The sequence below is a fragment of the Athene noctua genome, chromosome 6, assembly GCF_965140245.1.
Source record: "Athene noctua chromosome 6, bAthNoc1.hap1.1, whole genome shotgun sequence".
Lineage (NCBI taxonomy): Eukaryota > Metazoa > Chordata > Aves > Strigiformes > Strigidae > Athene > Athene noctua.
Genome location: NC_134042.1, coordinates 14,027,429 through 14,050,526, shown reverse-complemented (window position 1 = coordinate 14,050,526; position 23,098 = coordinate 14,027,429). Strand labels below are relative to the sequence as shown.

Below are 23,098 nucleotides of genomic sequence, written 5' to 3'. Positions count from 1 at the left end.
TAATTGGAGAAGAGCAGGATTTCTTGGGATTAGGGACAAAATTCTAAGTGATACCAGAGTTAAAATCATCCATGGTATGGTGGTGCATGGAAAAAAATCTGCAGTTGGTAGAGGCTTCAAGCTAGTTTTCTGCACTAATGAGCCCACTTTTTGAGTTATCGCAATCCGAATCTATTGTCTTATTTCCATTACCTGCATTTTTGTAGTTTAATAACTAGAAATCCTATGTAGATACTGATTTAAGTACTTTGATGTAAAGGATGTTAGAAGGACATCCTTTAGCAGTCATCTTTTAACATGTATTTAGATCTCCATTGTGAGAGAGATCTGTTTCCTTTTTAAAAGGAGAGTGAAATACAGACACCTGATAGCTGGGCATGGGTTGGTTTGTAGTCGAACTGTTATATTTATTCATCTCTCTTACCTGTTTGCTTTTTATAATGAACAGGAAGGGAATTTGAAATGCACGACAATCTCAAGGAACATGATGATTTCAGTGACTCATGTGTTTACTCTAAAACATACTGTGAATAGGTTTCATGCTACCTGACAGGGTATGACTTGAATGAAATTCTGGCTATTTGAAAAACCAAGGCCTGAATACACAAAAACAATAATATGAGATCTGTCTGAGCGTGCCTTATGTCTTCCATTTGTGGGACATACCAGAGGGAACTTCCCCTGGTGCAGTTAGGAGCACTCCTGCACACTTCCTACAGCTCTGTCATGGCTCCAAAATCTTCTAAGGGTGAGGTGAGAAAAATGAATATGGCAGTCTCTGTTGCCTTGTTTTTGTCCAATCAGAACAATTTTGCTCTTGAATTTCAGATCAGAACTGCAACCGTGGGGAGTGCCAAGTCTGACTGATGTGATGAACACACCCAGGGTGTATGCTGAAGGAGTATCCAGGGGTTTATAACTCCTACTCATGATGTTTCATTAGTTTATCTTAGAATAGAAGAATATCTCCTAGCTCATCTGTTTTTACCCTTAGCTGCCTGGACCATAGCATGCAAAAGGAAACTGCAGTTATCTTCCACAAATGCAAAATCTGGAATCAAGTATTGGGGTGGGGGGGTGGGGGCATGGCAAACCCAAACCTGAAATACAGTGGCATTCAGCTGAATCTTATTTATACAGGGCTGGGTGTAGCTGCCAGCTGAGAGAGAAGAGGGAGAGGTGCAGCTGTGCATACATGAGCCAGAGCAAATAGTTGCCCTGGTGATCCCAGTGGGGCTGTGTTAGCCCTTCTTACGCCACACTAGTGGACCTATACTTATCTCTGAGCGTACACCTGGGACCTAAAGTGGCATGGCATCATTGAAAACGAGCTTTTTACTGATAAATTTAATCTTAGTTGAGAGGCATGTGAAAGTTGTTTTCAAGCAACAAAGAGTGCTGCTCATTTGACCTGGTACAGCTAGTGGATTTCTCAGGTCAGCCAGGAGAGATTTGGATGGGGGATATGAAGAGATGTTCCTTGCTTCATTTGTCAGTTAACAGTTATAAAAGAGCTCTTTTATATTGGCAAAACAAGTTAGAGGGCTTCAGCCTCTCATGAAAGACCTACCATACACTGGTTTTTAGACAGGGTGATATTTTCCTTGGACTGCATTTTGAACTTTTTGTTTGCAATTTGTTTGCTTACTAATATTTTTTCCCAAAAACTTCATTCTTATTAAGGAAAAACTGGGCAACATGCCCAAGATTTTACTTTGTTTTGTGTGTTTTTTTAATTAAGAAGTAGGATTGGGACAGGATTTTCCACCAGTGCTTTATTTGAAGTAGCTAAAATCAGTGTATTGCGTTTCTCCTTTAGCATTTCAAATTTGGAGGCAGATTATATTGAAAATACACTTTCAAGTAAAAACAGACTTTGCATTCCTCCTCTAGGTTTAAAGAAACAGTGTAAAAAAAAAAAAAAAAAGGAAAGGTTACGCGCAAAGTATCTTCTTACAGATGATGTTTTTCTGATAGATTCACCAGTTTGAATCCTACTACAGAAAATGTATACACAACTTGTGCAATCTCTGCCTGTGTACAGAAACAGGACACCCTGGGAATATTTTTAAACTATTTTATAGAGTTCATTAGCGCTGAACAATGGGCGATTGTATATTCCATGATAGTGGTTATGCAGAAGCAACATTGCAGTGCAATTGCTGATAAATATATTTCTTTTATTTCTTGCATACTCCTGTTTATGCATTGCTGTTTACCTGAAATAGTTAATTTTGTGGATGTGACTTTCTCTGTCTTGCAAATACCCTTTTGGCTGCATCTCTGATACTACTTCTTGTCAAGTAAATACCATTATGTTAGTAACAAAGCAGTGTTGGAGAAAAGAGGAAAAACTTTCACTTGAAAGTATGTAATTTCTAGCTATAAAATAGCAATGATTTTTCTTTGAGAATAGGCAGAATTTCCTGAGCTAGAGTATCTGGAAGTTGTTCTAAATTCCTAATTTTCTATAATATTCTAATTATTTAGGGCTGACCCAAACCAAAGATGCTTTCCTTTGGTGAAATAGGAAAAAAAAAACCACCTCTTTGTTTTAAAGTGTTTTCCATTTTATACAGTTTAGCAGAAATTTTATCTTAAGAGTCAACAGCAAAGCTTAACTAGAATTAAAAGCAAGAAATAGCTAGTACAATATGTTAGGAATGAATGAATGTGTTAAAGGTATGCCAGACAACATCTGTGACCAGGTTTGCAAAATAAAACTTCATGAGAGTTTTCTCAAGTCAGGTATACATCTTTTCGCTTATTGTCTATTGATTTACAAGTTTTTTTGGGGAGGGGTTTGGGCTTTTTTTTACTTAAGGCATGCTAAGGTGTTCAAATCCTGATATGATAATTTTATGGTCACCTTTAAGATTTGCTTAGAATGAATGAGCAAGACAAATGGATGAGTAGATGAATATTGCAAGAATTTGTTCCATTTTTGATTTTTTTTTTGTGTGTGTGTCTTTCCCCAACTGATTAAGTAACTTCTCCAGGATCTTAAAATGAAAGTTCGTTTTTCTATCAAAGAAAAGGTATCTCCCTTGAGGATAGTGTTCCTGATTGTAACAACATGAGGGCACTTAATTTGTTAATTTCAGCAAGAATATTCCTGTAAGTGAAATTACAAGCATTGCAGGGGTCTGTTGTTTTTTGGGGTTGTTTTGTTTTTGCTTCCTTTTTTAATTTAGTTTTATTATGTTTTAAAGTAGTAATTGGTCAAAGGTTAAGTAGCGTTGTTACCTAAGGTTTCAGAGGTAAAAGATAACCTGAATTTGTCTTATTTCTAGAAGCCAGTTTGAGTACTGAGTACCCTGTGTTCTCTTCTGGTTTTTAGACATTACTGATAATAAGAAAACTGTCAAGCCTCTTGGGGCACTGGCTTCCCTCATTGCAAAGCAGGAGTGATCTGTACCTGAAGCTTTTATTTAGTTTTAATCTGGCATAAGCTGAGTGACCAGTTCTTCCAGCCACAAAAGCCAAAAACCTGCAACAGCCTTTAATTTATATTCACACATGAATGCTGTGTAATTCTTGTTGTTGTTTGTCTATTTCAGAAGTTCAGTGCAAAGCTTCTTCCCTTACCCTTTCTCATGAGATCTGGAAATCTAACCTTTTATAAAGGTCACATGTTAAAAAAGCGGTGATTGTTTCTCGGGGTGTACCTCTTATGAGCACTTTCTTAAAAGCAGGAGGACTTACCTACGATTTAGTCTTCACACTTACGTAGCAAGAAGCTGTCTCCATGTTTCACAACTTGTTCCAATTTAACCTGCTTTTTTCAGGCTTGTCCTCTTTTCTTTGAGCTCAGAGTACTTCTTAAGGTGACAGCATGTATAAGTTGGAGGGAAAGAAAGATCAGACACTTAGATCAAAAGAATGGTATTTATAGAAACATTACAATGTACACATACATCATCTCTAAACTCTAGCATTCCCCTTGAGACTGGATAAGATTCTTTTTCCTTGAGCTTGCTTTGCAGAATTGTTTCTATGCACTTCTTGTCTCTTTCCTCTGTTACATGTTTAAGTTGGTGTTCCCAAATTCCTGCTTGGCTTGCAATGAATTATTCCTGCCAGTGGATTGGTTGGTAATGGCAAGATCAGCATGTGGTAGGCATAAAGCTTGAGAGACATGATTGTCAGTGTTATACAACTAGAAGTAATTTTGGTAAATGCAGCCTTTGCCTTGCTGCAGATGTATGAAGCCAGGCAGGGTGGTAATGCCTGGTAACGTGGGATTCTGGTTATGTTGAGTAAAGTATATGTGTGGTTGCTTGTAACTTTATATTTTAACTACTGTTGTCTACTGGAATTCCCCGATTATCTCTGCATCATTACAAACAATACATTGTTTGCTTTCTTTGTCCAATTCCTTCAGGTTTTAACGTATTCATACCTTATACAGTTCCTGTAGTCTGAATCTGACATCAAACTGTGGCACTTGCAAAGTCCACCAAATTTGCTGCTATGATTCTAATATTTTGCTTTAGTTCTAGGATTTTTCTGCTTAGCCTGTGGGAGAAAAGACCATAATTACCCACTACTTTAATGCCTTTTTGTTTGGAGCTTGGAGTTAGGAATATTATCTGTTGTATCTGCATGGCAGAAGGATGCATTTTCTATTGGTACAATTTTTATATTTCTGATTAAAGGTAACAATGACACTATCAGCCTGATGCTAAAATAACGTTGTGTGACTTAACTTTTTGTTGATAGCCTTTCTCCTTACTGTGAGAGTAATGCCTGTGTTAACGCGTATTTGAGTAAAATTGATTGTATTGCATAAGAATTCAAATAATTATTTCCCTTTTTTAATCTCCCCCAAAGGAAAAAGTCATTATAAATGAGCTGCAGCAGTGTCCTGCAATACCCTCCAAAAATCAGTCACTGATGGAATGTTTCTATTTTATTCTGTAGATAAAAAGGAAGATGGCAGTGTGCATTTTATTTACATTTGAGGAAATCTGGTAAAGCTAGAAATGAGCATAGATTTAAGTCAGTGTAATATCAATTTTTAAAAATATATATATATATAAAAGACCCTTTATTTATAATTTCTTTGGATGTGAGAAGTAGAATAATGTAGAAAGAAACTTGATTTTGTCATTGTTGAACTGATAGTTGACCAACCCACAGTTTGAAAGGTGGTGAGGAAAGCTTGGTTACTATAAATGGCTTGGGCAGCAGTAGCCACATGGGATGCAGTAGGGTGCAAATGAGAGCTCTGAATGAAATGTCTAGGGCAGCTGAAATGCAAATATCCACCACTTCTGGACTGACTTATCAGCATCTTGTGTGTGAACATATTTATTTCTGGGCTTACAAATGTAAGCAAAAGCTATCTAAAAGAAACATCATTGTTCCAGAACAGTGAAATTAGTGCTTTTCCTACAAGATGTGCTGAGCGCTTCACCTCCAGCAAGAACTGAGACCACAGCTGACCTGCTCGCCATGAAGGCCAAGCATTCTTCTTGCCAACAGCCTACAACTAGAAGATCAGATGTGGATCTCTTTGACATAGTTTGTATTTGAGTTTACAGAGTTCATCTGGTATCTTCTTGCAGTCTGTACAGGTCCTTAATATAACTCCCTGCATTTGTTGCCCTTAGAACAAAGCAAATGCTGTTTCATCATCAGGCACTGGATATGGAACATTTGGAAAAAGGTGTTAAAGTATAAGCGACAAAATAAGAAAAACAGAAAAACTTAAAGATTTGAGGGTAAATTTGGTTTATATATGTTAGTCTTTGCACCCAAAAGACTTTTTTTTCTTGATCACTCTGGATTAGTAACTTTATCACAATGGTGAGATATTTTTAAAGTATCTTTAATGCCCTGTTTCTACACAGATCACTACTACTTTAAAGGAGCTCTTATGTTAATATGCCCCAAAGCGCCCCCTTTGTCGAAATGATGTGCAATCCCTGCCTGTTTCCTGGAATCCAGGCCTCTGTTCTGGCCAGACCTGCTGGAATGCAATGCTCTGAGCACACTACATTGGAGTAAGGTAGTGCAGGAGTCTGAAGGGTTTTTCTGAGGCCTCTTAGCTTGCATGATAACTTATTCTTTGGAAGGCTCTTCTCCACATAAGCCACACTTCCAGGTCTTGCTCTGTGACTTCATCTAGTTAACAAATACGGCATTTTCTTCACATGCATAGTGTTTGTGGTGTCCTGGTATGTCTTTTGTTCTTCCGTAGCACCCATAATTCACTTAACTAAACTCATCGTACTCTGTTTTGGTGCATGACAGTCAGGTTCCTTCAAATACATGTCACTTCTCAAGTATAAGTAATGGTTTTGCTGATGTGAGCCCTCTTATTAAGTGTACTTACAGAATGTTTTCTGTGAAACTCAATCCTGTACTGGTATAACTTTGAAATATGCAAATGTTGCTTTTTTTGCATACCTGCTTTTGTCTTTCATATGTTGTTCTCTTTAGGAGCACAGATGAGTATAGAACTGTACAGGTATCTGTGTATGTATTTTGATCTGTGGAACGGATTTCAGATTTCTGGTTCCCTGGTAAAGTGTATCTGTTGCTTATGTGGCCTTCTGTATCATCGTACTGCAGCAGCTGTGCTCTCAGTTCTTTATATTGCAGGGCTTGAAGCTTACTTCCCTTTCTAAAGCCAAGTTACTCTTTAAAAGATTTAACTTGCTGTCACTACTCAGAGCTAATGATGTCTTCTAGATACTAGGGCGTTGACATGATGTGGCTTGCATGGAAGCTTTCTTTTAAGATATTGACATGGGAGTCTGCAAGTCATTTACCTGTTTCATCTGTCTATTAGCAGAGAAGTTGGTGATAGCATACTGTTCAGAAGCAAATTGCAATTTGTTGAGATCATGTGTATTCTTTTTCCGTGTTCCTCCTCCCCCCATACAGTATCAAGTCACTGCATACCATTATTAATTTATGACCTCTTCAGGGCATACTAGGCATTTGATAAGATCTGCTTTGGTCTACAGGGAAATTACTGGTATTTCAATCAGTAAGAATGATACCCAGTGCGAAGTATACTAGTTATCCTTGCTAGGTCACAGACAATTAACAATCCTTAATACTCTTTTGATTTCCCTTGTTTTAAAAACATGAATTTGTTCCCTAGAGCAAAATATATTAGATATTTACAATTAGTATGCTGTATACATGTGGCAATTATAATCTAATCTGAAAGTTGCTGAACACAACACCATTATTTCATGGCTTTCCATCTGTGGTATTTTTCTTTTAGAAGTATCTTAGGTTTAGAAGTTATTTAGAAATTTCTTTTTAGATTTATATTAATTTAATTCATGTACATAGATATTTTATAAATTAATACTGGAGTGTTTTTAGGAGCTAAATTACAGTTTAACATCTTTTAAAGGTCAAAGTCTTTAGACAGTTTTGTGAGCAGTCACTTTGTGGATGGTCCAGTTCAATGCACAGAAAGACTTAGTTTATATGTTACAGGACTTGGATCCTACTGATTTAAAGAAAAATAAGTACATGTGGTATAAGTATACTTATACATATATGTATAAGTATATATATACTTATATATGTATAAGTGTATATATATATAAAAATATATATAAGTATATGTGCTCATAGTCCCCTTGATCTGTGTGAGACATACTTTTATGAGGCTCTGGTTTAATGGCTGTGTTTTGGATGTGCTGAATTAGACTGCTGTACCTGGTGGTGTGATGGAAGAGACTCTTGTTTGAAAACCAGATCCAATTTCCTGGTTTACGTGTTGTTGGGCAGAAGATACTGAAAATTCTCAACAGGAGTAGAAGCCTTGGAAGATGACTTGTGGAATTGTAGATGATTAATATTGTAGTTCCCCTGTAGATGATTAATATAGTAGCTCCCCAGGCAATTTTAATCCAGCCTGAATTGACTCAGTTACTGTGAAAAACTGTGGTTGTGTACTGCTCTGCACTTTCCCATGTAGCCTTTTGCTAGCATGGGCATTCTGGTAACTATTCAGCAAACTCAACTGGAAATTGCTTTTTGTTAAAGCTAACCTGCTGAAGAAGACATTTCAGGTTCCGTTTGAGCTGGCTCTTTTGATCTGGTTCACCACGTCAGCAGCTGGCTGTTGGTGACAGCATGTGAAAAGGCTGAGAGGGTGGGAAAAGCCAGAAATCCTGTCCTCTGTAGCTCCCTCTTCCTCAAGAATGACATAAGCATTGCGTTACCCTCTGACAGTTTAACCCTGAAGGGCAAAAGTAGGATTTTGCGTGTCACTTGGATGTGTGTGTTCAAGTGCTGTGTTAAACAAGTCTGTCATTTTGGGCAGTCAAACAGTGTGTGGTGGGTTGGTTCAGGGGTTTTGGGTTGGTTTGTGTTTGTTTTAAAAGATGATCCCTTTCCAGTAATAAGTAATTGGAGGACTGGCTGAAATCTTGTTAAAATGCAGAAGCACGAAATGGCATATGATTCCATAGTGGTGACAACTAACTCTCATGTGTGGAAGTGTATGGCCCAGGGCTGTGGGTTGGCTGTCTTGAGGGGTCCCTGAGGGGTGGCTGAGTGTGTCTGAGACACCTTCTGACCCTCAGCCTGCCTACCCTGGTTATGTCTCTCTGAAATAGCATAATTCTTGTTTCACAAAAGGGCCATAAGGAGGAATGCTTGAAGTAAGGAAGTTATACATAGAATATGGATTAGTCCTGACCTGTAACAAACAATGTCTTCTGTAACCCATGCAAATCCAGTATGCTAGTATAGCTCTTAGCATGGTAGTTTATGCAAGTCTGACTGTGACCTGGTTAATCAGTTTACCAAACTTTCACTTTCTGTCTTCAAAAGGAAAAGGATGTTTAATTAAAATTGCAATATGAAGAAAACAAAGAATTTTAAAGTATTTCATTCTCAATCCTGTAAGACACTGGGGACTGTTTACACCATGAGTGTTGTTGAGACTTACTCTGGATTAAAGTAATGCTTAAATATGACAGAGGTTGAGTGAAGGTTGCATTTTGGGGGTTTAGATCCATGTAGATGTGAGAAGGCAGCTTTGGAGATGTGAGTTCAGGATTAGTATTTTCCAAGTGTTTTTTAACAATTATTTGAATGCATCACACATTCAGTACTTTGATTGCTAAAAGGCATTGTCGAATGTTTTCATTAAGGCACCAGCCTCTTTAACCTGTGAAGGTTGGTTGATAAACATCCTCTATTACTATAAACATCCTCTTGACCATCTGCCATCTAAGGCCTGAAAGGAAGGAGAAAGAAGGTACAACCTTTTACTTCAGAGCATGTTTTAAGGCAGATATCCCATTATGTATGTGCTTTCTGAGAAACAGATGTCTTGTGAAATGAACCTAAAAAAATACAGCTGCAAAAAAAAAATTCCCTTTGTGAGTCCTGCAGTGTGGTATTTGTGCTGTGAATATAAGCATGACTAAGAAAATAATAACAACTGTAGTTAAAGGTATATTGTTTGAAAGCCCTAGGTTTTATTTCTCAAATATCAGGACACTTAGAAACATTTTGAAGTCCACAAGTAGTTTATAAAAACACTGGCTTTAGCCAGTAATTTCTTCAAGTAAGGAGTTTGGCATCTTGCTGTTCTCCCATTTCTTCCACTTTCCTTCCAGATCTAGGCACAACTGTTGGCAAATTCATGAATAAGAATCAGAATTTTAATTGGTACAAAATTAAGTGTAAACACAGCACACACCTGCTGGTGGACAGTTTCGAAGAGGAGAGTTCCTATCATATTCTCTTAGTAGCTAGATTTATTTTGTGTTCATTACCGAATAGCCAAATTAGTCTGCCATTACACTAAGCATGTTTTTTCTTGGTATGAATGGCTGTGGAATGGAGTTTACCTTGGTTTTACGTAGATAAGATCACCCCAGGACCTCACTGGTGTCTCTGGTGCTTCTTCTCTCTGCCTGCGGCAGGGCAGAAGGGTTTCAGGAGTCGTGTTGCATGGTGACACCACTCATCTGAAGGGTTTTTTTGTTGTTTTAAGTTACCTTTATTTTGAGAGGGTACTTAGTTACATTTATTTATGCCTGATGTCGATAATTAGAGCTATTTATTTTTCCTGAAATTGTTCTTCTGTATGGGCTCTAACAGTTTTCCTTTAATTACCACGCGCAGTTAGTTAAGATTTGATTTGCAACATATAACACAAAACTAAGTGATATGCTTGAGTGAGAAGAGCAGCAAAGCACCGAATCTGTGAGCACGCACGATCCTGGCTGGTGGCATGGTTTGGTGAAGGTAGTTTTCCTTTGGAGCCTTGTGCAGTGTTGATATTCCTGTCCTCTCCTTAGTGGAACTGTGTTTGCAGCCTGCTGCCCAGTGCAGGGATTGCAAGGAACATTCTGGGTAAAAGCAAACACATCCCTGGGGAAGGGCACTCAAGTAACAGGTGAGTTTTTGCGTGAGGTTGGTGATAGGAGAGTTTTTCGTGTGTTGAATCTGGATGGGAGGAAAGGAACCTTTACTTGTGCTTCACTGATACCAAAATATTTCAGAAAGCAGGGAACTGTGAGGAATATTTATGATCAAGATATCTTTGCGTTTGAAAGTAACCTGAGTCCATAAATCAAGACCCTGTTGCGCTATAAAGAAAGAACTGAGTGAGTAGCGTGATAGGAGTTCCTTCTCCTCTGGCTTTTCTAGGGTGTCTTACCAGCTATTTTGGCTATGCAGTGTGCAACCTATCTGTCTGAAGATAATGTTTTACAATTCTTAGAAATGTGTTAAAAATCTGTGTATCTTAAGAGTGCTGTTATGAACATGGTGATTGCAATCCTGTGCTGAGTATGGGTTTGCTGTGTAGTGTTTTCCCTGTGCAATGGAGTGCTGTTTCCTTAACACTTTGGCTTTATGTGGCTGTGGTCGTTGAGACCCTAGTGATGGGGAAGTCCTCTCGCAAAGCATGTGGTACCCTCTCAAATAGCATAAAAATACATGCCCTTAGATTTGGAAACATTCCTTTGTCAAGAAAAGACCTTTACCAAATCAAAGCTGCCAAACACTGAAGTGATACATGGGATGGTAGATCTCTGTATTCTGGATTTTAAACCCCTTTTGGTGTAACATGCCAGTAATGCTGTGTTCTCTGAGTATTTGAAACTGGGCAGCAAATTGTTGTATGTAATTGCTAGATAACCATTTATGACCTTTCTTAAAAATTAGTTCAGCAGAGCAGTTTTACATTTTGAATTATGAGATTACTTGCCACAGGTCAGGAGAAGATCCATTAACAGAGTGCTCCAGTCTGAGCTTATTTGATTTGTCTCCTATTGATGGGACATCAGGACTGTGGAAGCTCATCTTCAATTCCCCTTACATCAGTCATGCTAAAAAAGGAAACTGTGCCATGTGTGGTAACTACATCTGCTGCATTTTTTTTTCAAATGATTCTGCTGCATCTCTTGGAATAAGCGTCAAACTACATCTGAACCTACCTTTGGAGTGTATTGATAGATTTAAAGCTTGCTTGTACCTGCTAAAATTAGTATTTTAGCTAAAATTCAGGTGTGTTTTTTCTTTAAAATGATGAATAATTGTCTGATGTAATTAGTAAAGCTAGTGGGATGAGATTTTTCATTTGGGTGTTTCAGAGCTCAGCCATCTCTCTTGAAAATTGCTGTTGTAGCGGTGTGGGATCTGTATTTTCCTAGCAGAACCGATAATCTTTCTCCTTGGAAGCTCAGGGTGCAGAGATGCAGCCACACCAGCTGGCACAGGCCTGTGCAGCCCTTGGAAGGGTTCATCTCGCTCTTGTCCTCCCTCTGCTCCTTTCTACCTCCTCCATTTACAGATGTGTGCAGCTGCAGGGTGGACTGAAGCGAGGGATCAAACTTGCCAAGACCCAACACTTCCAAAGAACGGGGGAAGGGACCTCTCCCCCACCAGCATCACATACATGCTTTATAGTGGGTTTGACTGGCCTTGTACTGCCTTAATAGGTTGTTTCTGAGATCAGCTGCTGCTTATAGTATGGCTGTTTTCGTTGTGTGGGTTTTTTTTTTTTTTTTTGTTTTTTTTTTTTTTTTTTTGTTTTTTTTTTTTTTTTTGTTTTTTTTGTTTTTTTTGTTAAGGATGACTTGTTAAAGTTGTGCTTGTGCCCCATGTTCCTGCTCTAGATTGTTTGAATTCCATGTGATGCATTACTAAGGTTTTCTTTCCCATGCTTTTCCTAATCCCAGTTGGAAGCTAACCATTCCGCATGTGTAGCAATGACGCTGTCGTATTGTTAGGATTGAATAAAATTAATTTAACGCCTGCTTTAGGCTCCTTGTAGACACTGTCAGTGACATAACCCTACAGATTTTTAAATCTGCTGTTAGGTAATTAAAATAGCCACAATATAGCTGAGATAGTATTTTCTGTGAAGTATTTTTCTATTTGTGAAACAGTTTGCACCTTTGTCTATGTGTTCTCAAGACAGTGAGTTTTAAAGCTAGCCTTGAAGCTGAAAAATTTTAAATCAGGCTTGATGGGTTTCACTGGAGGCATTCATGCAAGTTTTTTTAGATAGTGATAATGTGGACAGTATCTCAGAATGATTACTCGTCACCAGATTTGTTTGTTCTTATATAATGTAAGAGAATAACCCTTTTTTTCTTGCTAAGACATGTCATTCCTTTGAATATGCAGATATAGGAACATGTCATGTGGAGTCCATAACTTCTACCTAATAGTGCTGATTTCTAGCTCTCCTGTTAGTATAGCTCACTGAGCTGTGCAACATTTTGTTTATCTCATACAAATGGACAGATGTTTTCATGACTAACTAAAGAACAATGTGTTAATTTTTTCCCCCTCCAGATTTATATTCACAATTTATTTTTACATTCAACTGGTGAAAGTAAACCTTTACTGGCATGTTTGTTTGAATGAATCACTGGAACAGGCTTTTCTCAAGGCTTTTATTGAGGAGAGTAGTCATGTTCTGCCCTAAAGGATATAGGGAAGCAGGTGAAGAATTGATTTGTTCCTGTGTATTCTTGACTGTGATGGACAATGACTCAAATGGACTAAAGCAGAAGATGCTATTTGGATTGTGAAATTTGCTTAAAAAGAAATGTTGGTTTGCAGTGTGTACAGGTCTTGCGCTTCTGTTACTGATTCTCCTTTTACACTTGAACGTAAGAATTGGCAACTTTCGCCTCTTTAATAGGAATCTCTGGTGTACAGAATGTATTTGATTAAGAAACACATGTGGATAGTGGGTGCTTCTGTGTGGTAGGTGAGTTGGGTGCTTCTGCTGTGACCGTAGTTGAGCTGCCAAAAACACCATGGCTGCCTTCTGGAGGAGTGCTGCAGCTGGCAGAGGTGTTGTGCCTCCTCCACTGTGGTTCTGTGGCTTGAGGGGGGAAAAAAAAAACAACAACAACATTATTTACTGTCCTCTGTAATTGCCAGTGTTATGCCCACCACACAACCTTTTTAGTTTTACATACTTTGACATCTGTAGCTTCTGCAACTTGTGTAATTGATTTTGGATTACATTGGCCTGGTGCTGCAGGTTTGCAGTTACTAACATTAGTGAACCTTTCTGTAAAGAATATCTTTTGCAAGATAGAAGTAAGCTCAGTTTTCTGTATCTAAATAAACAAAACCACCCCCAACAAAACCTGTGTTATCACATTTTATGATACGGCATTATATTAAGTCACTTTTTTCTGCTCTGGTACTTCTAAGTTGTGTTTTTCCCCAATGCTAATGAATACTTACTGAAGTATAGAATCTCAGTTTGTGGCAACATGGAGATGTTTCATATATTTCATTAAGAATGGATAACCTTGCTGTTTTGTTTCTTCATAATATATTTTCCCATATTAACAATTTTCTTACTTTAGTTTCTTTCCTAGAACTGCAGTTTCTTTAGGAACAAGTGTGTCTAGCTTTTTGGTATTCCTATTAAAATCACAAGTTGTCCAACAGTGTATTATTCTCTGTAACCAAGGCTGTTAGTTACAAAATGTTTTAACTGTAGCATTTGCAGATACACAAATATGTTATTTTAGCCTCCCCCTCTGCTGAAAATAAGAGCAAAAAACATCCCTGACTTCTTATATCTCCATGTCCTAATTTGGATTTCAATCTTGTATCTTGTAATTACTCGTTTGCCTTCAGACCCTGGTACTTTTAAAGGTGATGTATCTAGTGTCAGAGTCAGTGTCAATGTGGTACGTATTGTACAATGTGCTGCCCACCAAAGCATCAGATACTTGCTCCCAGAAAGATAATTTTTCTTAAGACTCTTTACTCTCTATTGAACATACTCCAGAAATTAATTCAAAATACCCAAAGTAATCTACCTGGAGTAGTCTAGTTTCTCAGTGCTGCTTGTACTAAAAAAAGCAGGGAAAGTATGTATTTGTGAATTCATACTTCTGTATTTTTACTGATAAATAAGGGCATCTTCTGCTGAGAGCCAGACATTCAAAATCACTTTATTTTTAACAAAAGAAGAAAAGGTGTGGACCAGGTTCTCAGCTATAGCTGGTCAGTCTGAGTACAAATGGTTCTGTAATAGTGAGACCACGTTAGGAACAGCGTTTGAATAATTATGTAGTGCACTGATGTGGACCAGGTAATTTTTCTGGCCTCATTGAACAGTTGAAGCCGGGAATAGACTTTCGTGAGTCCTTAATAGTTAGCTATATTAATAGTCTCTGGATTCATGAGGTACTTCCTTACATTTCTCTTTTGGTTTGAGTTTATTAAAAGTGGTATGTTCAGAGTGTTCTGTGACTCTCTTCCCTTTCTTCCCACGAATAAATGAGCACCCGGAGTTCTCAAAATGTTACATCTTATTTTGTTAGTGATATTACAGCAACTTTGGAATGGATAAGAATCAAGGCAGATTCCAAAACTTGTCTGTTCAGATAAAAAATCTGGTGTTGAAGAGTCTGCTACTGTTCATGGCTGGGCATATAGTTTCAGAGAAATTATATTGACATTGAATTTTCTTTATTGTGTGTAATTTTGCTAATATTTTTGGAAGTGCAAAAGTAGCTGGTTCTGCCGCAACTCAAATATTTTCTCATTTGAAAATTAATATAAAATCTAATTTGTTTTTTCTTCACCCTCTCTCCTTAGAGATCTATCAAATTACCCTCTGTTTCAGATTCAAGCTTTTCATGGAAATTAATCGTTCTGACCCCTGTGAAGTAAATATTGTTTTCATTAATGGGAAAATTGCAGAACAGACAAGTAAAATTGCTTGTTTGAATTATGCAGAGCTCTTACATGTGGTCAAATTGCTAGACTGTGCCTGTTTTCAATAAATTCTTTACAAAACTTTTTTTATACAAGCTGTAATAATATTGATGCTAAGCAGACAGAAAAATGCTTTTTTTGTTTCCTGAAGAATTACATGACCAAGAGGATGACTGTGAAACATTGTTCATAGAATAGAATAACTTGAAATGTGGATAAATAAGCTATCTACTGAGAAGACTACAAAACAGTTTGTAATTTTCCTGGGGAAACAGGCAAAGATCCCTTTAAAATTTTATCTTAACCTGGCAAAGAGCCAGAAGGTCCTTGAATGGATAGAGAAACCCCCACTGATGGAAATTGCCAGGTCTGCTGAGCAAATCAGATGGAGATGTAAGGTGCTTGTGTTTTATGGAATAACAGATTATTGGTTCCCCAGAAGTGCAAGTGTAATAGAGGCTTCTCCACTGAAAATGGAAGCCTTGGGTGCAGCAGGAGAAAATATCTTGAATTACTTTTGTCTCTTTCAATAGAATGGAAATAATGAGTTCTGCTTTATCTCAAAAGGTGGTGTAGCTGAAATTTTTCTTTTCCTTAAAGGAAGGATTGCAACATAGGAGAGAAAAAGTCTCGTTAAATACGCAAAGAACTTCTGGCTGAAGAATTGTCTTTTTATTGTAGTTGAATTTTGAATTAGGGGTAGAAGAAGATATGATTTATGGAGTGTGAAACTTCGTAGAGATTACTAGGATTTTCAGTTTGACACAGTTTCAAAACTTTTGAAATCTGAATAAATGCTGGTCCACAGAGTGGAATTTTTATTATTCTCTTGGATATTTTGAAATTATAGTGATGTAGTTTAATGCCTCTTTTAAATGAATTTTAGGGGCAGTATACATCTATACAGCTTTCATTGTGAAGCTTCCTTCTGTGGCAGATGTATGGTGTATGTTTCTGGTGTGGCTGTGAAAGGGACTGGAGCCTTACAGAAGTGGTGCTCACAGCACACATGCAGTTAACCAAAATCTACATTTGGCTATTCCTGTCTTAAACGCTTTTTGTGGTTAAAGGGTAAAGTAGTGAAGTTTCTGCAGTATGCTGGTGTATCGTCAAAGAGTGAGGAAATGTGATTTCATGTTTTGTTTGTTGGCAGTGGAAACCCACTGGTTGATCGGTGTGTGCAGATGTAGTTCACTAATGGCTTTTCATGGCTTTTAGTTTGCTCACTGTTAAGCAGTTCTCCCTCTGCTTGTTATGGGCGTCTAACTGGTCTAGCTAATGTATTGTTGCTTACATTATGTGTATTATCAGTTCATCAAAGTGCTGATGAAAGCCTTCATATAAAGAGGAGTCGTTATGGTCCTTTGCCATGGGTGCTAGAAGTTGGAAGGCTAGTATTTCTGACTGCCACTTCTAACTGCCACTGCTGGATGACCTTGAGCAACTCCTTTTCTTTCTCTTGCTTTGATTTCCCTTTCTTTCTGTTTGGTTTAATGATATTTACCTTATGTGCAAAGCTCTTTGAACCCTTATCAGTGGAAAGCTTCTTAACAGCAGCATATTCTCTGTGGTGCTTCCTCTTGTTTTCATTGACAAACAGCTTTAAAATTCCAAATACACAAGTCAGTTAAGATGCCAGCTCAGTCTTTCATTTCTTTTAACAGCAGTCAAATGGATGGAAATTACTGATGAAGGAAGAAGGGGACAAAATAGGAAAGTAATGAGCTTTCAAATTTGCCAATTATTTGCTGAATTTGCCCTTTATCCTTGCACCTCCACTATTTTCTGCCATAGATTATATATGCTTGGCAGCAACTGTTTCTACAGTGGAAAATCCTGTCCCCTTATAGCTTAGCTATGATAGAAAGCTAAGGTGAAAAACGAGCAATATGACAACTTTTCTGAAGAGAAAACCTAACTTTTAAGGAAAGAATATTGGACAGCAAAAAAGTTGGGTCACTGCTTCATGTAAGGGGAAAAAACGTGGACTTTGTACTTGCTGGTTTCCTCCATTTCAAACATAAGTATTTGCATTTTTTATTTTAAAGTGCTTACTGTTGCCAGGAGTAATTCCAAAGTTCACGTTTTTCATGGTGGTTTCACTTCGGTTAGTTCAGGACTGGTCAAAAGCACTAGTTCATAGATGAGAAGCTCTTTCAACTCATCAGTATTTTCTTGGTATAGGTATTTTACTTGTAGGATGTACAATTATATTCAAGGTAGACAGAACTATTTATATGCTATTACAGTCATACACCATGTGGCTAGAAAAAACCGGCCTCAGCGCGAAAGTGTGTAAGCCACAGTGGTTGTGAAAAACCAGGAAAAGTTATGGCATACTGCACTGAAAGGATGTTGGGAACATGAGAAGAAGCCTTTCCAGGTTAAACGAAGTTCCATTACCCCTTTTGAGAAAAATGCTAAGAATTACGGTAATTGACTCCTGTTGACAGGGCAGCAAATTAGTTAATTAAATGCAATGTTATTAATTTTGATTGATACTGTATAATTATGATGTCAAAGGTATTTGAATTTGTATTAGGCTGTAAATCTGCATCAGGCTTCTAGTTTACTGTTGATGAGAGGAAAAAAACAACACACAAAATGAAAAAACCCAGACATGCCTCCATCCTGAGCTGAATCTTCCTTCATTCAAAAATCAAAATTGAATTATATTTCCAATGTCTTCCTATACTTCTATTTTACAAAAAGGTATGAGAAGGTAAATAAGTTTCACTAATTCAGCCTTCTTCCTTCTTAGTAGCATATCTGAGAAATTCCTGAAGGTCTTGGCATCTGAAAAACAAAAGGTAAATATTCTTCCTGAATTTTGGTGTCAACAGCAGCTGAGAATCTTGACAGCCCTCTGTCTCTTCTAGAGTTTTTTATTTCCTTAGTAACCTGTGTCCAACTGGAGATCTTAGAGCCTGAAGGTAAAAGGCAGCCTTCTAAACTGCCTTGAGTTGTTCTGTTCTCACTAAGAAGCAATAAAACTTTATTTTACCTAAAAGTGAAATTCATGGAAGAATGAGATCATATTATCTTGGCAGTGACTCGTGAAGCAAATTTCTTTAGCTTGACAAGCCAAGCATAAAAAGATATGCTTTATTAGGATGTAAATTCTATGTATGTGATTCATTTGTTGTGTAATGTTTTAATGCATTTTTGGTTTATTAGAATTACATGTGTATTAGTATGTAGAGAGGCTTCATTAATGCATCAGAAATAGTATTTCAGTATTCAACAGGGTGAAAGTCAAGAGGGCTATAATTTCAAAGTTCAGTAGGAGTTTATATGCCTTCTTTTGTAATACACAACTCCATTTTTTCTAGAATAAGGGATTTTAATTCTTAACGCTTTTTATACACCTTTATTTTTTGCTGCTTGTTTCTACATCATCTTCTTTTCTTGCTTATGTGGTTTTTTTCACCATTTCATATTGTTTCAGATCCTTTTTTTTTCCTGTAGGTTCTACTGCTGCTGAACTTTATACCTCCCTTTGATACTTCATCCCTGCCTGCCTTTTTGACCCAGAATATGTGCCTCAGTGAGCTTCAGGAGCTTGTGTTTTAAGAGTAATTTTAAGAGCTTAGCTGTGACTTCTAAGTGTTGTGCTTCTACTTGCCATATGGGTTTGTGCAAGTCATCAGGCTTGGTGCTTTTCAAAATCCTGTTTTAGCTGTGTTTCTGATGGGTGTGAGTAATAGCCATTAGTGCTTAACAATCATATAGTTGAAAAGATGTATGAAAATGGAGTCTACTTTGTAGTAATGTTGTTTATCAGTTTCTGGCATTCAGCATCTTCAGTGACAGCATATGTTTGGCTGGAGATGAAACTTAGAGTCCTGTGAAAGCTTTGACTGGAGATGGCCTTTCAGGAGTACTGCTCTTTAGGCTGTTCTCTGTTGTGGCAGAGTGCTGTGAGTGCCAGCATTCAGTCATCTACTAGGCACAGGGCTTTGGAAATACCAGCCTGTGTAAACACTCCAGGGAGTTAGGTGCTGAAGTCCTGTCTCCTTGTGACTGGGGTTCACAAAACAGGTTGCAGGCTGGTGTCCAGTGCCAGCAGCATCTTTTCGCTGCAGTGCATCATTTCGTGTTTGTTGAAGTTCATTGGTGAAACTTGTCCTGTGTGTCTTCATTTCTCTGGTAGTAATTACAGTAATAATCAGCTAACGTGTGTCAAAAGCCTTTTGTTTTTATTATGAAGGATAAAACAGATCTATTAAAAATATTTTCATAGGTTAATGATGGCATGAGTGCACTTTATGTAGACTTCTTTATTTAGAAATTATAATGTGTATAGGTGGTGCCTTCCTAAAGAAAAGTGGGAAGGATATTTTCCATTGACACTTGTTCCTCCTTCTGAAAACTTGGATTAGTTAATAGGACATCCTGAAAGGCCTGCTCACTTTTTTTTCTTGGGAGATGCATGGACTGAAGGCTGCATAATCTAGGGAGGAAAGTGGTTTTTTTTAAAGTGTCTATGACAAAGAAGTATCTGAACTTCTTGTAGCTGTTTTTTCAGCAGTTTCAAATACTGTTAGATTCTGCTGACAATAAATGCTACTTATACTTAGTGTTTCTAATAGAGACCACTCCCCCCCCCCCCTTTTTTTTTTTTTTTTTTTTGAAAAGGCCATGGCTACAATTTCAATACTTCCTCATGTTAATTATATAAGGCCTCTAAAGCTTTGATCTGCTGTTCTGCAGGTAACTTGCTGCTCTGTGCAAACAACTTTTGCAGGATGTGGCAGAGCAGTGGGGGAAGTGAAGCATTCCTTGGGTAGGTGGCAGATTCTGAAACCAGGGAAATGAATCTTCAAGGATTCCTCATCTTCTCATCTTGTGGTGCTGCATATTGACATCTGGAACATAGCAAACAATCCTTTAAATTCTCTTCAAGTAACACATTTTAGTTCTTTTGAGGGTGATGTAAGAAAATAGCCTTTTTCAGTAGAACCAAGTTCTTTCTTCCCTCCCTCCTTATGCACGCCTACACCAATGTTTTTTCAGCTCTGCAAGTGTGTTTTTTCTCACTCTCTCTGCTGTGTAGGCGGCCTTCCCAATCACAATTGAGCTTCACAGGCAATCTTTTACAAAAAAAATAGAAAAAAGTTGTCTTTACGCAGCAGGTCTATAATTTAACACCAAAGAAAATGGAGAGTTCTTGGTTAGAATCATGATGCATGTTAGTAATGCTTGAATAGGTGAAGAATTTCACCCTAAAGAAAACAAGGAAGATTTTTCTTGACCAGAAGGCAACCACTTGTAGAAATTATTTACCTGCTGCCCAAATGACTTGCCAAAATGTCAGCAGCAATCACAAGCAGGTAGATTTTAAACCTTTTACTTCCTTCATTACATTGAGTTATAATTGAACTTTTCTACCCCAGAATTAGAATATGATTCTACTTGAGGCTCAGTTTGGCAATATGAAAATTAAAATGCAATTCTTCCTGGAATGCTACCGTATTTTAAACATGAGCTTAGCTTTCTCTACCTTTTGGAAACTGCTTTTGGTGCATTAGATGATAAATCTTTTGTGTACTGCAACTCTTTTGATGATTCTTCTCATTTTTCCAAGGTCTTAATTTCACACAATATTTTGTAAATAAGCCTAAACTTGCAATTAAAAAAAACCCAACCAACCAAACACCCACCCACCCCCCCCCAACAACAACAACTCTGAAAGCTATATTTTTAATTGCCTAAAGGAAGATAGCAACAAGTACATTTTTGAGCTCTGTTGGTAATGCTGTCTGACACTTCTTTAAGAACTTTGGTTGATGCTTATGTTCTTGCCACCAAGTATTCAAACCTTATTCAACTCTGTCTAGAAATGTTATTGGGAGAGTAGCAATTGGTGACTTAAAATTATTTGCTTATTGACATACCAAAGTTCAGAGTTCATTATAACAAAATAAATAGTGCTTGTAACATGGTTTTATGTGCAGCTTATGCTGGCATTGCAGCTGAAAGCATCCGTCCTCGTCTGTTCATCCTGTCCTGTGCCTTTTCTGCCTCATGTCAGCACAAGTGCTTCTGTAGTCTTGAAGTGAACTGGATTGGGGAAAACCAGGTTGGAGAAGAGATCTAGGTCTTCTCCTCCAGTCTCCTCAGTTAGAGTTGTTTTTTAATCTGTCTCTTTTATATGATTCACTGCACATCTCAAACGCGTGAGCTTGGTGGGAGTAGAGGAGGACAAAAATTCGTTGGTGGTATGTGCTCTACCTTCATCTTGTGCCTCTGCAGAGTTCTCGGGACTGCAGCATAAATCTCCATGGTTACATCTGTTTGCCCAGTCTAATTTTAGAGAGCTCCTATCAACTACAGATGCAAGCCTTTTGTAGCAATACACAGAGGTCAGATGTTAAGGCTAATGCTGAAACAATGCAGATTTTATTACAGCACCTGGTAAATAGAAAGGACCAGCTTTTGAAACTTTTTTTCCTTGCTTCTCTTGGGAGACTTCTTAGAGGACTACAGCTGGTGACTTACAGAAACTCACTCCTGCTCTTCCTTGTGTTTGACATGTGTTAAGCTTTGTGTTGAGTAGTGAGGCAAAATGTGGGCCACAGTGCTGCTAAATGTCCCCCCTTTCAGGTGTGACCAAAAGTTTAATCTCCAAATGCCTGGCAAAATGTGTTCTGGAATGAAATAACTTTGTTCAGAGAAAGGGTGCTAAAAGAAAGGTTGGAATTGTTATAGTGAAACAGTTCTCATGCAGCCTTTCTCAGATGAGTAAGTTAACTGCAAGATCTTAATAGCTTCTGGGTTTTATAAGTCTTCATTGTTGCTTCTGGACGCTTAAAAACACAATTTCTGCAATACCCTTTACCTTGTGTAAAAGATTTCGTTTCCCATTCAAATTTTGTTCATACCCACGTTTTTTCTGCTTCTAGGTTTCACCGTGCTATGATTCATCTGAAGCTGGACATGACAGCCAGTAGGAGTTTTTGATAAAGCTGTGTGTGCCTGCCTTCTCAGGAATTTGGATAGGTAAGAGTGCATGCTCCACTTGCTTCTGTGCCATCTGACAGTCACCCTTTGGGGTGGTGCTAGTTGCCACAAAATCAGTGTAGGCTTTGTGACTGCTGGTAGCATGTAGCATTTCATACAATACAGAAGGGGTGGTCTCCAGCAGGATGGCTTACCCGAGTAGGCTGCCTGCCGCCAAGTGCCAGACTGTATCCCAGTCTGTTGCTGAATGCATCCTCTATACGTGAGAGCTTTTTTCCGGAGGGAGATGCAAGGGGACTCAATGGCTACTCCCTCCCCCTTTTCTCCTAGGTATTTGTAGAAGTGTTTGTAAAAGCAGGTTGGACTCTGTTCAGGCTGTGACAGAATGCCTGGTTTTGTCACATTTTCTAAAACACAGTAGTTCTTGTAGGTGGTTTCTTTTAATCTACTTGTGAAACTAAACTCGTGTTGTGAGGAAGAAAGGGATGATTAATCAGAATATTCCTGTGTCTTGAAAAGGACTGGCTTTCAGTACATGATCATCCTTCCACGGAGAAATATAATACATCTTTAAGGAGTTTGTGGAAAGATAAAAAAGGATCCTGCAAGTGTGAGATGCAGAGTTTTGCCCATGCAGCCCTGCCCTCAATCTTGTATCAAATACAAGTCTGTCACAGGTGTGTAATGACCTGCCTCGAGAAGGCATACTGGGAAGGCTGGAAAACTGCAGAGCATGGTTTTGGGAGTGGGAGAGGAGGGATGGGGAGTAGTGATGTTGGTTTTGCAAAGATAGGCAGGGGTGGATTTGTTTTCAGATGGATCAGCTTCCTGAATTAACTCAATGTGTTGGGCAATCCGTAGTGCTGCCTGAAGGGAGGTGACTGGAATACTTGCAGGGAGAACAACAGCGCTAGGATCTGGACTTAGATCAGTT

At 38.1% G+C, this 23,098-nt stretch overlaps 1 long non-coding RNA gene across 1 annotated transcript in view; it reads left to right on the top strand.

The window, feature by feature from the left end:
* Positions 1-22,198, top strand: part of LOC141962027 (uncharacterized) — a 73,304-nt gene extending 51,106 nt beyond the window's left edge. Inside the window, exon 3 of the long non-coding RNA XR_012633848.1 lies at positions 22,107-22,198. This is a non-coding gene — a long non-coding RNA (uncharacterized LOC141962027). The remainder of the gene's footprint in view (positions 1-22,106) is intronic.
* Positions 22,199-23,098: the final 900 nt, after the last annotated feature.